We start from the raw sequence: 12,159 nt of genomic DNA, 5'->3' as shown, positions 1-12,159 counted from the left end.
AAATTGACAACAGCCATAACCAATATGTCCTCAGGGTCTTCCCCATAGTGTGGGTCAGGTGTTTGATATTATCTTCATAGTTGTTGGTATTCCTTAGCAAATCAGTAAGCAAGTTTAAATCTATTCCTAGTGGGTCCCTGTAATTCACTCTTATCATTAGATTATCAAGCAATCCAAAAGCCTGACTATTGTTATTTAAAATGTGTCTCTTATTCTCAATTAATTGTGTTTTAGTATTACCTGAAATTGATTTTATTATGCTCCTCCGTGTCAGAATAATTTTCTTTGGTTTTATTGCTCATCTTTATTTCTTTTTGTTTCATGTACCATTTTTTTACTATATGAATTTTTCTAGAGGATTTCAAAAATATATTTAAAGATGCCAAAAATAAAAGATGCCCTTCATATATATCCGCATCAGGAGACTGCAAAATTCTCACCTGTTTTACTGAAAAGTCCCCAAAGCATCTTTCCAAAGTGTGATTAAAATGGAGCATTTCCAACTCAATCTCCCCTTAGCAAGACCCCAGAATGCCCTGAGCCAGGACACTGCCACCTGATGGAAGAGAAATTTGATAAAGGAAAGTTAGAATGAAAAGAAACAGTGATCTTAATAGATGGCCACTAAAATGTCTTAATTTTTCAAACTTTACAAAAATATATGATCATGTGAACCTTTTGCCAGGGTCTCTCCCAGGGCCTTAAAAGGTCCCAGAAGCTTAATCATCGAGTTAGGCACTGAACTGTGGCCTAAGAATTCTTAGAAATTCATTTGTACTATGTACGAAACTACTAACTTCTATTGCTGTTACGAAAATTAATCAGATCTGGTTCTTCCCTTCAAGTACCTTTCAGGGAACACGAGGTATACATAGAAAGTATTAAAAAATAGCTTCTTGGCAACTATTTTCTGTTATGTATGTATATTTATAAAAAACTACTTGGAGGTAATTTTAGAGTCATATGCAGTTTTAAGAAATAAAACAAATGAAACACGGTGCAAGGTTATATTACATTATCACCATCAGGAAATTAACATTGATACAACCCGCCAAATTTATACAGATGTCACAGTTTTACATACACTTGTGAGTGTATTTAGTTTTGTGCAATTTTATCACATATCCATGAGTTGCTTTATTAAAGTAGCTTTTAATGCTTAATTAAAAAAACCCTTCCGAATAATAAGCGTTTGAAATATAACTGAATAAAGATGCTTATAATCTTGCATTTAAGATTTGGATTTTATTCTGAAGGCGAGAAAGGGCCACTACAATGGTTAGAATGTACATTTTCTGAAAGCTCAATGTGGACATGGTGGAGGATGGTCTGGCTGGAGCAGGTTACCCATTCGACAGGGGCTGTTCACCTCCGAGGGTCTTAGACTTTCAGGGTTGCTCTCGGCAGAGTGCTACCTGCGGAGAGACTCCTTGCCCAGCAGCCACTCACTCAGACCCCGCCTACTCCCTGGGCCCCGCCCACCCCTGCGCCGGGCCCAGCTGCTCCTCGCTAGGGCCCCACCCTCCTCAGTTCCCTGAACACAAACCTCGCTGAACTTTTCCTGAGCGCGGAGCCCTGAGAATCCAGTGGTGAGCAAAACGCTGACAGCCCAGTCAGGGAGACAGACAGTAAACACATGCCCCCAAATATATAATCATGTAATTACAGGCTGTGGGAGTGTTGTGAAAGGAAAAACACACCGGACGATGTGGGTCTCCAGGGGTCCGGGGCGGACTTCCCTGGGAAAGCTTCCCGGTCAGATATGGACATGAATCCTGGCCCTGCCACTCGCGAGGCGGGTGTCCTGAGCAGGCTGGGTGGTCCAGTTGGACCATGGGCTCTCGGATCCAAGTGGCTCGACTGTCGAGCCTGGTGTAAACTGGCACTTCCAAAGCGTAGTCCAGAAAGGGCTAGAGCTTTAGCAGTTTCTTGGAGTGTGCATTTATTTTTATTTATATTGCTCCAATCCGTGCCCACTCCTTGGAAGAACTTTTTTGATCTCTTGCAGAACCTAGACTGGATGAGAATTCCGTCTGTGTGATCCAAAAGTGCCTTGTGCCTTATTACAAAGCTCAATTTGCACGGTATTGGGATTTCCTGTGGGCCTTTCTCAGCAGCTCCAGGCCCCTTGAATCCCGGGTTGTGCGTTAGTCCTTTCTCTCTCTGAGACGCACCGGCAGCAGCATCACAGTTATCGTCGGCATCGTAACTAACTCCTATGCGGTGCTTTTAGGGTGCTGGGCATTGCGCTAAGCTCTACGTTATTCATTCATTTTAATCCTCATACTCTGGCTCCTGGAAGGCACTTTATAAAACGTGTTGGTTAATAAATTAGACACAATGGAAGGAAAAAAATCACTGATTTATTTTTTCTAGGCACTCTCAGCTTCACAGAGGAGGTGACTTTGAGATGGATTCTGAAAGCGGAGTTCACCAAGCAGAGAAGTTGGGATTCATCACTGGAGAGGAGCTTGGGCAGGTATGACAGGTGCATCAGATGTTCCAGGAATGGTGATTAGGAAAGTGTGGTTGGATATTCGGTAAGGGCGTGAGGATGTGGAGGAAAGAATATTGAAACAACACCGACCTGAATATATATAGCTTAAGCTTTACAGATGGTTATCTTGATTTTGTGAATCCATGCAACATACTTTATGGGGATTTCCAGAAACACTTCGGGGATTGTTGGAACTAGGGTCCTGCTGTAGCAAGTGGGAGCAAGAATCAGTCAAAGACAGGTTCTAGGTCTACATATGAAACAAGGTTACTTATTTTTCTGCTGGGGAGTGGAAGCTTGGGTGATGAAATGTTAGAGGAATAAAAAAAAAAGAATGTAGCTTCTTCCTCTGTCACCGCAGGGCGCCCACAACTTGCGCTCTCTCTGCTGCTCCCAGCTCTTGGATACAGCCGACGCAGCCATGGGTTTCAGAGATCTGAAAAGCCCGGCTAGCCTCCAGGTGCTCAACAATTACCTGGGGGACAAGAGCTACATCAAGGGGTATGTGCCATCACAAGCACATGTGGCAGTATGTGAAGCAGTGTCCGGCCCACCCCCTGCTGACTTGTGTCATGCCCTACGTTGGTATAATCAGATCAAGTCTTAGGAAAAGGCCAGCCTGCCGGGAGTGAAGAAAGCTGTGGGCAGGTATGGTCCTGCTAAGGTGGAACACACTACAGGAAGTGGAGCTACAGATAGTAAAGATGATGATGAAATTGATCTCCTTGGATCTGATGAGGAGGAAATTGAAGAAGCAAAGAGGCTAAGGGAAGAACGCCGTGCACAATATGAATCAAAGAAAGCCAAAAAACCTGCACTTAAGGCTAGGTGCAGTGGCTCATGCCTGTAATCCCAGCACTTTGGGAGGCAAGGCGGGTAGGTCATTTGAGGTCAGGAGTTTGAGACCAGCCTGACCAACATGGTGAAACCCCCCTCTCTACTAAAAATACAAAAATTAGCCGGGCGTGACGGTGGGTGCCTATAATCCCAGCTACTTGGGAGGGTGAGGCAGGAGAATCACTTGAGCCCGGGAGGCAGAGGTTGCAGTGGGCCGAGATCGTGCGACTGCACTCCAGCCTGAGTGACAGAGTGAGACGCCGTCAAAAACAAAACAAAACAAACAGTAAAATAAGACCAATAGAAGAAAAAATACATGATAAGTGCAAAAATTAGAGAGGATCATCAAACCTAAAAGAAAAAAACCTGCACTTGTTGCCAAGTCTTCCATCTTAGATGTGAAACCTTGGGATGATGAGACAGATATGGCAAAATGAAAGGAGTGAGTCAGAAGCATTCAAGCAGATGGCTTAGTCTGGGGCTCATCTAAACTATTTCCTGTGGGATACAGATTTAAGAAACTTCAAATACATTGTGTGGTTGAAGATGATAAATTTGAAACAGATATGCTGGGGAAGCAGCTCGCTGCTTTTGAGGATTATGTATAGCCCATGGATGTGGCTGCTTTCAACAAGATCTAAAATCCATCCTGGATCATTGTACTTACATAAAAGCTTGAAAGATTAAAAAAAATGTAGAGTTAGACAAGCTGGACATTTAATCTAGTTTTAGTGACTTATGCTGATTGGGTGACTTTGGGCAAATTCATTAAAGTCTCTAAAATGGGGATAATGCTAAAATCTACCTCATAAGGCCATGTATTTAATAAGACAGCAGAGCAATTGAGTATTTTAAAAACACCCTACATATTTGTTTATTGTTTTAATCACAACACTATAGTTCAGGCTTGTCTAATTCTTGCTAATATGTGGCAACCAGTCATTTTGTAACCTGTGTTTCTTAAGTGACACCAACTTTAAATGCAGACTTGATAACAGTTTTGGAACATTACACTCTAGATTTGTTCCCACCACCTGTGGGAGAACCCCTCCCCTCCATTTCTCTCCAATTCCTCTGATTCATGCTTTCCCTGAGACCTAGAGCCTTGCTTCTCAAGGTGTGGTCTGCAGGCCAGCGTCACTGCTTTCAGCTGTGATTGGTTAGAAATGCAGACTCTTGGCCAGGGGTGGTGGCTCACGCCTGTAATCCCAGCACTTTGAGAGCTTAAGGCAGGCAGATCACCTGAGGTTGGGGGTTTGAGACTAGCCTGACCAACATGGAGAAACCCCCATCTCTACTAAAAATATAAAATTAGCCGGACATGGTGGAAAATGCCTGTAATCCCAGCTACTCAGGAAGGCTGAGGCAGAAGAATCACTTGAACCCGGGAGGTGGAGGTTGCAGTGAGCCAAGATCATGCTATTGCACTCTAGCCTGGGCAACAAAGAGTGAAACTCCATCTCAGTAATAATAATAACAATAATAATAACAGATAGTATTTATTGATTGCTTACCATGTGCCTGGTGTTATGCTAAGGACTTAATACGCATTGTCTCATTTTGGGGGCACATTTCATCTTTTTTTATTTTAGCCATTCCAGCAGGTACATAGTCAGAGCCATGTATTTCTCAAACCTCTTTAGCGGATGCTATTTGTTCAGTGGTCACTATTGGTTGTCTATCCAAAATTTGTTTCTACAACTTTCTTTCCAGCAGAATCCTATTTTCTCACATCTCCACTCCTCACCATGGGCTTCGGGGAGAGCTGACCTGAGCTCTAGTTCCAGGTAAAGGCTTTTATTAACTAAGGGTAATCCCATTCCCCTTGATAATTGGTTCAGGAATGGGCAGATGACCCAATTCTGTCCAGAGTCTTCAGGCGGTCTGTTGGGAAGGTTTCCTACTCTTAAGAGGGAGTTGCAGGGAAAGGTGATCTTCTTGGTTATTGTCATGTCTGGGTGTTACGCTTGGAACTTCTGCCATTTGGCTACTAGTTTCGGGGTGAAGTTCTCTCTGCAGTAATGGAGCAGAGCGATGCTTCCTTACCAGCGTGGAGCCGCTAGATCAACCCTCTGGACTTCCAAGTGTTGTGAGATTTGCTTCTTATATAAGCCAGACTGAGTGAGGTTTCTGCTCCTTGCTTTCTTTCTTTTTTTTTTTTTTTTTTTTTTTTGAGATGGAATCTCACTCTGTCACCCAGGCTGGAGTACAGTGGTGTGATCTCGGCTCACTGCAACCTCCACCTCCTGGGTTCAAGGGATTCTCCTGCCTCAGCCTCCTGAATAGCTGGGACTACAGGTGCCCGCTACCACGCCCGGCTAATTTTTGCGTTTTTAGTAGAGACTGGGTTTCACCATGTTGGCCAGGATGGTCTCAATCTCTTGACCTCATGATCCACCTGCCTTGGCCTCCCAAAGTGCTGGGATTACAGGCATGAGCCACCGTGCCTGGCCGCTCCTTGCTTTCTAACAGATATAATTTGGTTTAGAGTTGGTGCCCAGCAACCTCTGTGGGAAGTGCTGGTCCCCAGAAGATGCAGCTACATCCTCCTAGAGGCTTTCCTTATGGGGTTCTCATGAAGGAAAGCTTCTCTCCCCATTCGCCGAGGCCAATGGAATAGAAAAGGAAGGAAGGGGTTCTCCTGGAAATGAAGACTGTCTCTTCTATTTGTTATTTGTGTGACCCTCAGCAAACACTTTCCCTCCTTGAGACTTCGTTTTCTTATGTGCAGATGGCAGGGCCAAGGATCCCAACTTGCTTTCCAGGGTGTTGGTGAGATTCCAGTGAGACGCTGGAAGGGCAAGTTTTCATCACCAATCAAGGGCCTGCAGATTCAGGGCTGACACCGCTCGTGGACATGCTTACCTCACAAAGCTGGTCAGTGCCAGAGCTGGGGCTCGATCTAAGTCTCCTGACCCCCAGAGCAATGTTTTTTCTATCATAACCTGACTCAGCCTCTGCCCTAAGGGGTCATCTATTTTCTGCCTTTTTCTTTCTCAAATGCAAGGCATGAGCACGCCCTGGAATATAACTGTGTCAGGGTTTCCTGGGGCATTTCATTCAACTCGACCATTTCCACCCCCAACTTGGCCGGGCTCATCAGGGCCCGGCTTGGCCAACCCTGGCGTTGTAATGCATTGGCCGGGATGGGCCTTTGTTGCCTCTTTGGGCTGCAGCCCCCCTCCCACCCCCTGTCGCCTATGGCCACTTTTGCTCATTTCTCTTGGGAGCTGCCTAGCTGCAGAGAAAGGCCTTTGGAACCCTTCTCTTTTCAGCCATCCTTTATTGAATTTCACCTCCATTTTTTTCCTTTCCAAATAGGAACATCATTTATCCAGGACTTTCAGTTGCAGAGGTCTTCAAGAGCTTTCTCTTTCCCAGCTGCATTTGTTGACACACAGTCAATCTGTTTCTTGCCTCCACTCGCCTTCCCCCACCCCAGCCCCCACGCAGGCCATAAAGTGTCTACAGCTGTGCCCTTTATTACCCTTCCCTTTCTATGCCCACGAGGGGGATGAGCTGAAATATAGCACAGCCATTACTGCTAACAAAAAGGGACAATTTTAAAGCATTTCTGCTTTTCATCAGGGAAGCTGATGGCACAAAAAGAAAATGCATCATTTTATTGTAAATGTTTTTAAAATATGGGTCACTTGGCCATAATCAGCCTCCAAAGTCGGACAAGTTTAAAGCGAAAGCAGTCACATAGATATCAGTTTTTTCCCCTTGCCTTTTAAATTATGTTAATTGACACCAAGAAAAACAGGGAGAGGGCAGCTCCTACCAACCCGCACACTCCGTCTCCAACTCCCTCCTCTCCCTACAGTGAAGAGCATGGAAATAAGTTTGCCAGGCCAAGAATGGTGCCTCCAGGCTAAGAAGCCCTTTTTACTTTTACTTCTGTTTCAGCAAGTATTAAGACGAAGAGGCTTGTAGTCTGGTCCTTCAGGATGGGATGGTTTTCCCAACCCTGGTGGAAAGGAAACTCTTATTATGTTTGCTGAAAAACTTCCAAATGCGGAAGGCTGCCTGACAGCTACCTGGTGTGTGTCTGGGATGGCTGGGTCTGGCCAGGAGCAGAGGGTCTGGTTGGAACAGATATGCTGGTAGGGCAGGCAACGCAAGGGGTTGCTCTTCCAAAGGGGACACTCTCTCAGTGATTTTTGAAGATAAATGGATATGATGGTTGTCGGGACTATGGTGACAGATTAGAGGTAACAGAAAGAAACATACCATATTCAGATTGATGGTCAAAAGTTGTCCCTTTGCCACCCACTCCTGTGCAGCCCCCGCCCCCGGGTTACTGCCTCTTATAGTGTGAACCAGGCTCCGCCTCTGGGAAAGGAAGTAGGGCTTCAGAAAAGGATTTGAGCCATAGGAAATAGGACCAAGTTTCTAATGCAACTGGAATGAGGTGGGCTGGATTATCCACTCCTGAGAACCAGCTGTCTACATGATACAAAGAATTGAGACGTGGAATCCAAAGAGCTGGACTCAAGTCCTGGCTTTCCAGTGCACTAGCTCCGTTAACACAACCTCTCCGAGCCACAGGACGCTGGTCTGAAATGAGGGTGGCAGTGGAGAAACTTCCACCACACACCTCCGCTATGGGCAGTCAATGAGCTCATGTGCGGGATGTGAATCTGGCGGGTGTTCAATGGTCAAGGAAAATATTTGATGAAACTGATTCCGAACCAGGAGGTGGAGCCCCAGGATATGCTGTCTGGGCTACATGGACAGCTAGACAGTTTTCCAAGACATTCAGATTCAAAACTAGAAATGGTATCAAGGGATGCTTAGAAAGTGTCCCTAGATAGAAATGCATGAAGAAGAGGCATATTGGATCAGGGTTCTGAGTCCTTTGGTGGGTAGAGGGCATGGCTTAGAATCTGCCAATCTGCTTTTGATTCCAAATCTACTGCTACGTAGTTAAGTGACCTAAGCTCAGCCACCACTTCCCATCAGTACATTAGAAATAAAAGCAGTGGGATGATATAAGGTTCTTGTGAGGACTAAAATGAGCTTAATCATACAAAGCCCTTAGTGCATCAACTGTCAGAGTAACTTACTACATTTTGTTATTATTCCTGAGAACTTGCAGGTGAGAAATGGAGACTGGTTGATGATGGCTTCTCTCCCTTCCCCTCCCCTCTCCTCCTCTTCCTCCCCTCCCCTCCCCTTCCTCCCTTCCCCTCGTCTTCTTCCTCTCCCCTCCTCTTCCTCCCATCCCCTCCCCTCCTCTTCCTCCCCTCCCCTCCCCTTCCTCCCCTCCCCTCCCCTCCTCTTCCTCCCCTCCCCTTCCTCCCCTTCCCTCCTCTTCCTCCCCTTCCCTCCCTCCCCTACCTCTCCTCCCCTCTTCTTCCTCCCTTCCCCTCCCCTCCCTCCCTTCTCCTCCCTTCCTTCCCTTCCTGCCAGCCTGCCAAATCAAAGAAATTGTTTAGCACAGGTTTCTTAAGAATTGACTAAATCATCTCATAAGACAGTGTGATCTAGTAACTAAAAACATAATTTGAGGGTCATACAGATGACTATGAAATCCTTGTTCTATGAAACTCTAGCTTACTTACTTTGAACAAGTGATTTTATCTCTCTGAACCTCAATTTCTCATCAGTTACAAGGTCCTCACCTATCCATGGAAGTCTTAAGTGAGATAATGCATGTAATAATTACATACATCTTTTTTCCTGAGAGTCTGTCTATCTCCTGCTTTGCACTGGAGAAAGCAACACTTTTTACAGATTAAAAAAAGTGTAAGGTTTGTAACAGCCTGCAGATGTAGCAGGGGTAATGAAAAGAAAGGCCGGACTTTACAAATAAAATATAAATGAGGATCTCTAAGATCTAACTCTGAAAGAAGATTCTCCAGAGGATAGAGTTGCTAATATAGTACTGAGACCCTCTGTTCTCCTGAGTTCTACCTTCAGCATGTTCTCACAGTTCAGCTCCTGCTGTTGTGGCTTTGTTTGATGATGATGAAGATGAAGATGATGATGGTTATGATGATAGTAAGCATTTTTGTGCAAGTTTAGAAAAAACTCCAGGCCATCTTATACCAGCTAGAAAAACACTCCCCTTCCACAGCTCTCCTAAACACAGTTAAGACTGGTGAGAACTTAAAAAAAAAAAATCTTACTAAAAAATAAGGGATTGGGAGGCCAAGGCAGGAGGATTGCTTGAGCCCAGGAGTTCGAGACCAGCCTGGCAACATAGGGAGGCCTTGTCTCTACAAACAAAATTAAAAAAATAAAAAACGAAGGAAAGCAAAGTGGAAACACAGGAAGTGTAAGAAGCCTGAAACTCTGGCTTCAGTTTTCTGACCCTCCTGGAGCTGGATTGCTCCCAGGTACTGTCCAATTTCACAAAATATTTGTGATATTTATGCTCTGTGTTTAGCTCAGTATGTTATTGGTTTTTCTGAGAGACTCAAGTATACAGTCAGGCAGCCCTTTACAAGAGGGAAGCGTTCTAAGAATCTTGTGATTAGGTGATTTCGTCATTGTGTGAACATCACAGAGTGTACTCACACAAACCTGGATGGTCTTGCCTACTACACACCTAGGCTAGATGGCATAGCCTGTTCCTCCTAGGACACAAACTTGTACAGCATGTGACTGTACTGAATACCGTAAGCAACTGTAACACAATGGGAGGGATTTGTGTATCTAAACATGTCTCAGCATAGAAAAGGTACAGTTGAAGTACAGTATAAAAGATAAAAGATGGTTCACCTGTACAGGGCACTTACTGCGAGTTGAGCTTTCAGGACTGGAAGTTGCTGTGGGTGAGTCAGTGAGTGAGTGGCGAGTGAATGGGAAGGCCTTGGGCATCACTGCACACTCCTGCAAGCTTTGTAAACACTGTACCCTTAGGCTGCACTAAATTCATTAAAAAATGTTTTCTTTCTTCAAGAAAAATTAACCTTAGTTTACTGTAACTTAGTTACTTTATAAACTTAAATTTCTAACTTTGTGACTCTTGTAATAACACTTAGTTTAAAACATAAATGCATCGTACAGCTGTACAAAAATATTTTCCTTTATGTTCTTATTCTATAAGATTTTTCCCATTTTTAAATTTTTTCTTTTTTTTTTTCTTTTTTTTACTTTTAAAAACTTTTTTGTGGCAGGGCGCGGTGGCTCACGCCTGTAATCCTAGCACTTTGAGAGGCCGAGGTGAATGGATCACAAGGTCAGGAGTTCAAGAACAGCCTGGCCAATACGGTGAAACCCCGTCCCTACTAAAAATACAAAAATTAGCCAGGCATGGTGGTGTGCACCTGTAGTCCCAGCTACTCAGGAGGCTGAGGCAGGAGAATCACTTGAACCCAGGAGGCGGAGGTTGCAGTGAGCTGAGATTGCACCATTGCACTCCAGCCTGGCAACAGAGTGAGACTCTGTCTCAAACAAAACAAAACAAAACAAAACTTTGTTGTTAAAAACTAAGACACAAACACACCTAGGCCTATACAGTGTCAAGATCCCCAGTATCACTGTCTTCCGCCTCCACATCCTGTCCCACTGGAAGGTCTTCAGGGGCAATGGCATGCATGGAGCTGTCATCTCCTATGATAGCAATGCCTTCTTCTGGAATACCCCCTGAAGGACCTGCCTGAGGCTGCATTATCATTAACTTTTAAAAAATAAGTAGAAGGAGTACACTCTAATGATAAAAAGCATAATATAGTAAATAAGCCAGTAATATAGTCATTTATTATGATGAAGTATTATGTACTGTATATAATTTTTGTGTGTGTGTGTGAGACAAGGTCTGTGTCACTCAGGCTGGAGTGCAGTGGCATGACCATGGCTCAAGGTAGCTTCAACCTCCCAGGCTCAAGCAATCCTCCCACCTCAGCCTCCTGGGTAGCTGGGACCACAGGTGTGTGCCACCATGCCTGGCTAATTTTTCAAAAATATTTTGTGGAGACAGGGTCTTGCTATGTTGCCAGGGTTGGTCTTGAACTCCTGGCCTCCAGCAGTCCTCCTGCCTTGGCCTCTCAAAGTGTTGGGATTACAGGTGTGAGACACTGCACCCAGCCTTCTGTACATAATTAAACGTGATACTTGTATAGGCCTGGCAGCATAGCAGGTTTGTTTACAGCAGCAGCATCACAAGCTCATGAGTAATGCGTTGAGCCACGATGATACGATGGCGATAATGTCCCTAGGCGGCAGGAATTTTTCAGCTCCATTATAATCTCATAGGGCCATGGGCATATGCACTGCCCGTTGTTGACTGAAATGTCATTATGTGGTTCATGACTGCACTTTAAAATAAAGTGAACCACTACCCAGGATACTGCTTATCAGTTAATTCTATTTTATTTAATTGCCTTGTTCAGCTCTAGGTTTATTTATTTTTAATTCTTGCTTATTTGCTCTGCTCTTCTCTTGTAATAGAGCTGAAGTCTATGATAATCACGCTTTCGTAGATGTTTTCTTTGGCTCCCTGTTTTTTGGTTTGTTTTGGCCTCTGTTTTTCATGTGAGAGGATTTCCTCAAAGGTCTAGACCCTGTGGACTGTCCCTCCATATGGACGAGTGAGACACAGAAAACCTGATTGGGAGCTCTGTGTGAGCCGATGGTGTCTTCTCCAAGGCCTGCATGATGTGGTCTCATTCTGTATCTCTGACCTCATCTCCTGTCTCTCTCCCCTTTTCTTCCTTTGTCCCAGCTGCACTGGCCACCCTGCCATTCCCGTCATATCCAGATTGTTGCTGCCTCAGGGCCTTTGCACTTGCTGAGTCCTCTGCCTGGAGAGAACATCCCTTAAGTGTTCACTTGGCTTTTTTCCTCCCACTTCTTTCAGGTCTCTGCTCAAAAAA

General features: G+C 44.7%; 1 pseudogene; it reads left to right on the top strand.

Annotated features, from left to right (window-relative positions):
* Positions 1 to 2,918: 2,918 nt before the first annotated feature.
* Positions 2,919 to 3,975, top strand: LOC129460426 (elongation factor 1-beta-like; annotated as a pseudogene).
* The last annotated feature ends 8,184 nt before the right edge of the window (positions 3,976 to 12,159 follow it).

The sequence above is a fragment of the Symphalangus syndactylus genome, chromosome 13, assembly GCF_028878055.3.
Source record: "Symphalangus syndactylus isolate Jambi chromosome 13, NHGRI_mSymSyn1-v2.1_pri, whole genome shotgun sequence".
NCBI lineage: Eukaryota > Metazoa > Chordata > Mammalia > Primates > Hylobatidae > Symphalangus > Symphalangus syndactylus.
The sequence above is the reverse complement of the archived record's forward strand: the minus strand, read 5'-3'. Positions and strand labels throughout refer to the sequence as shown.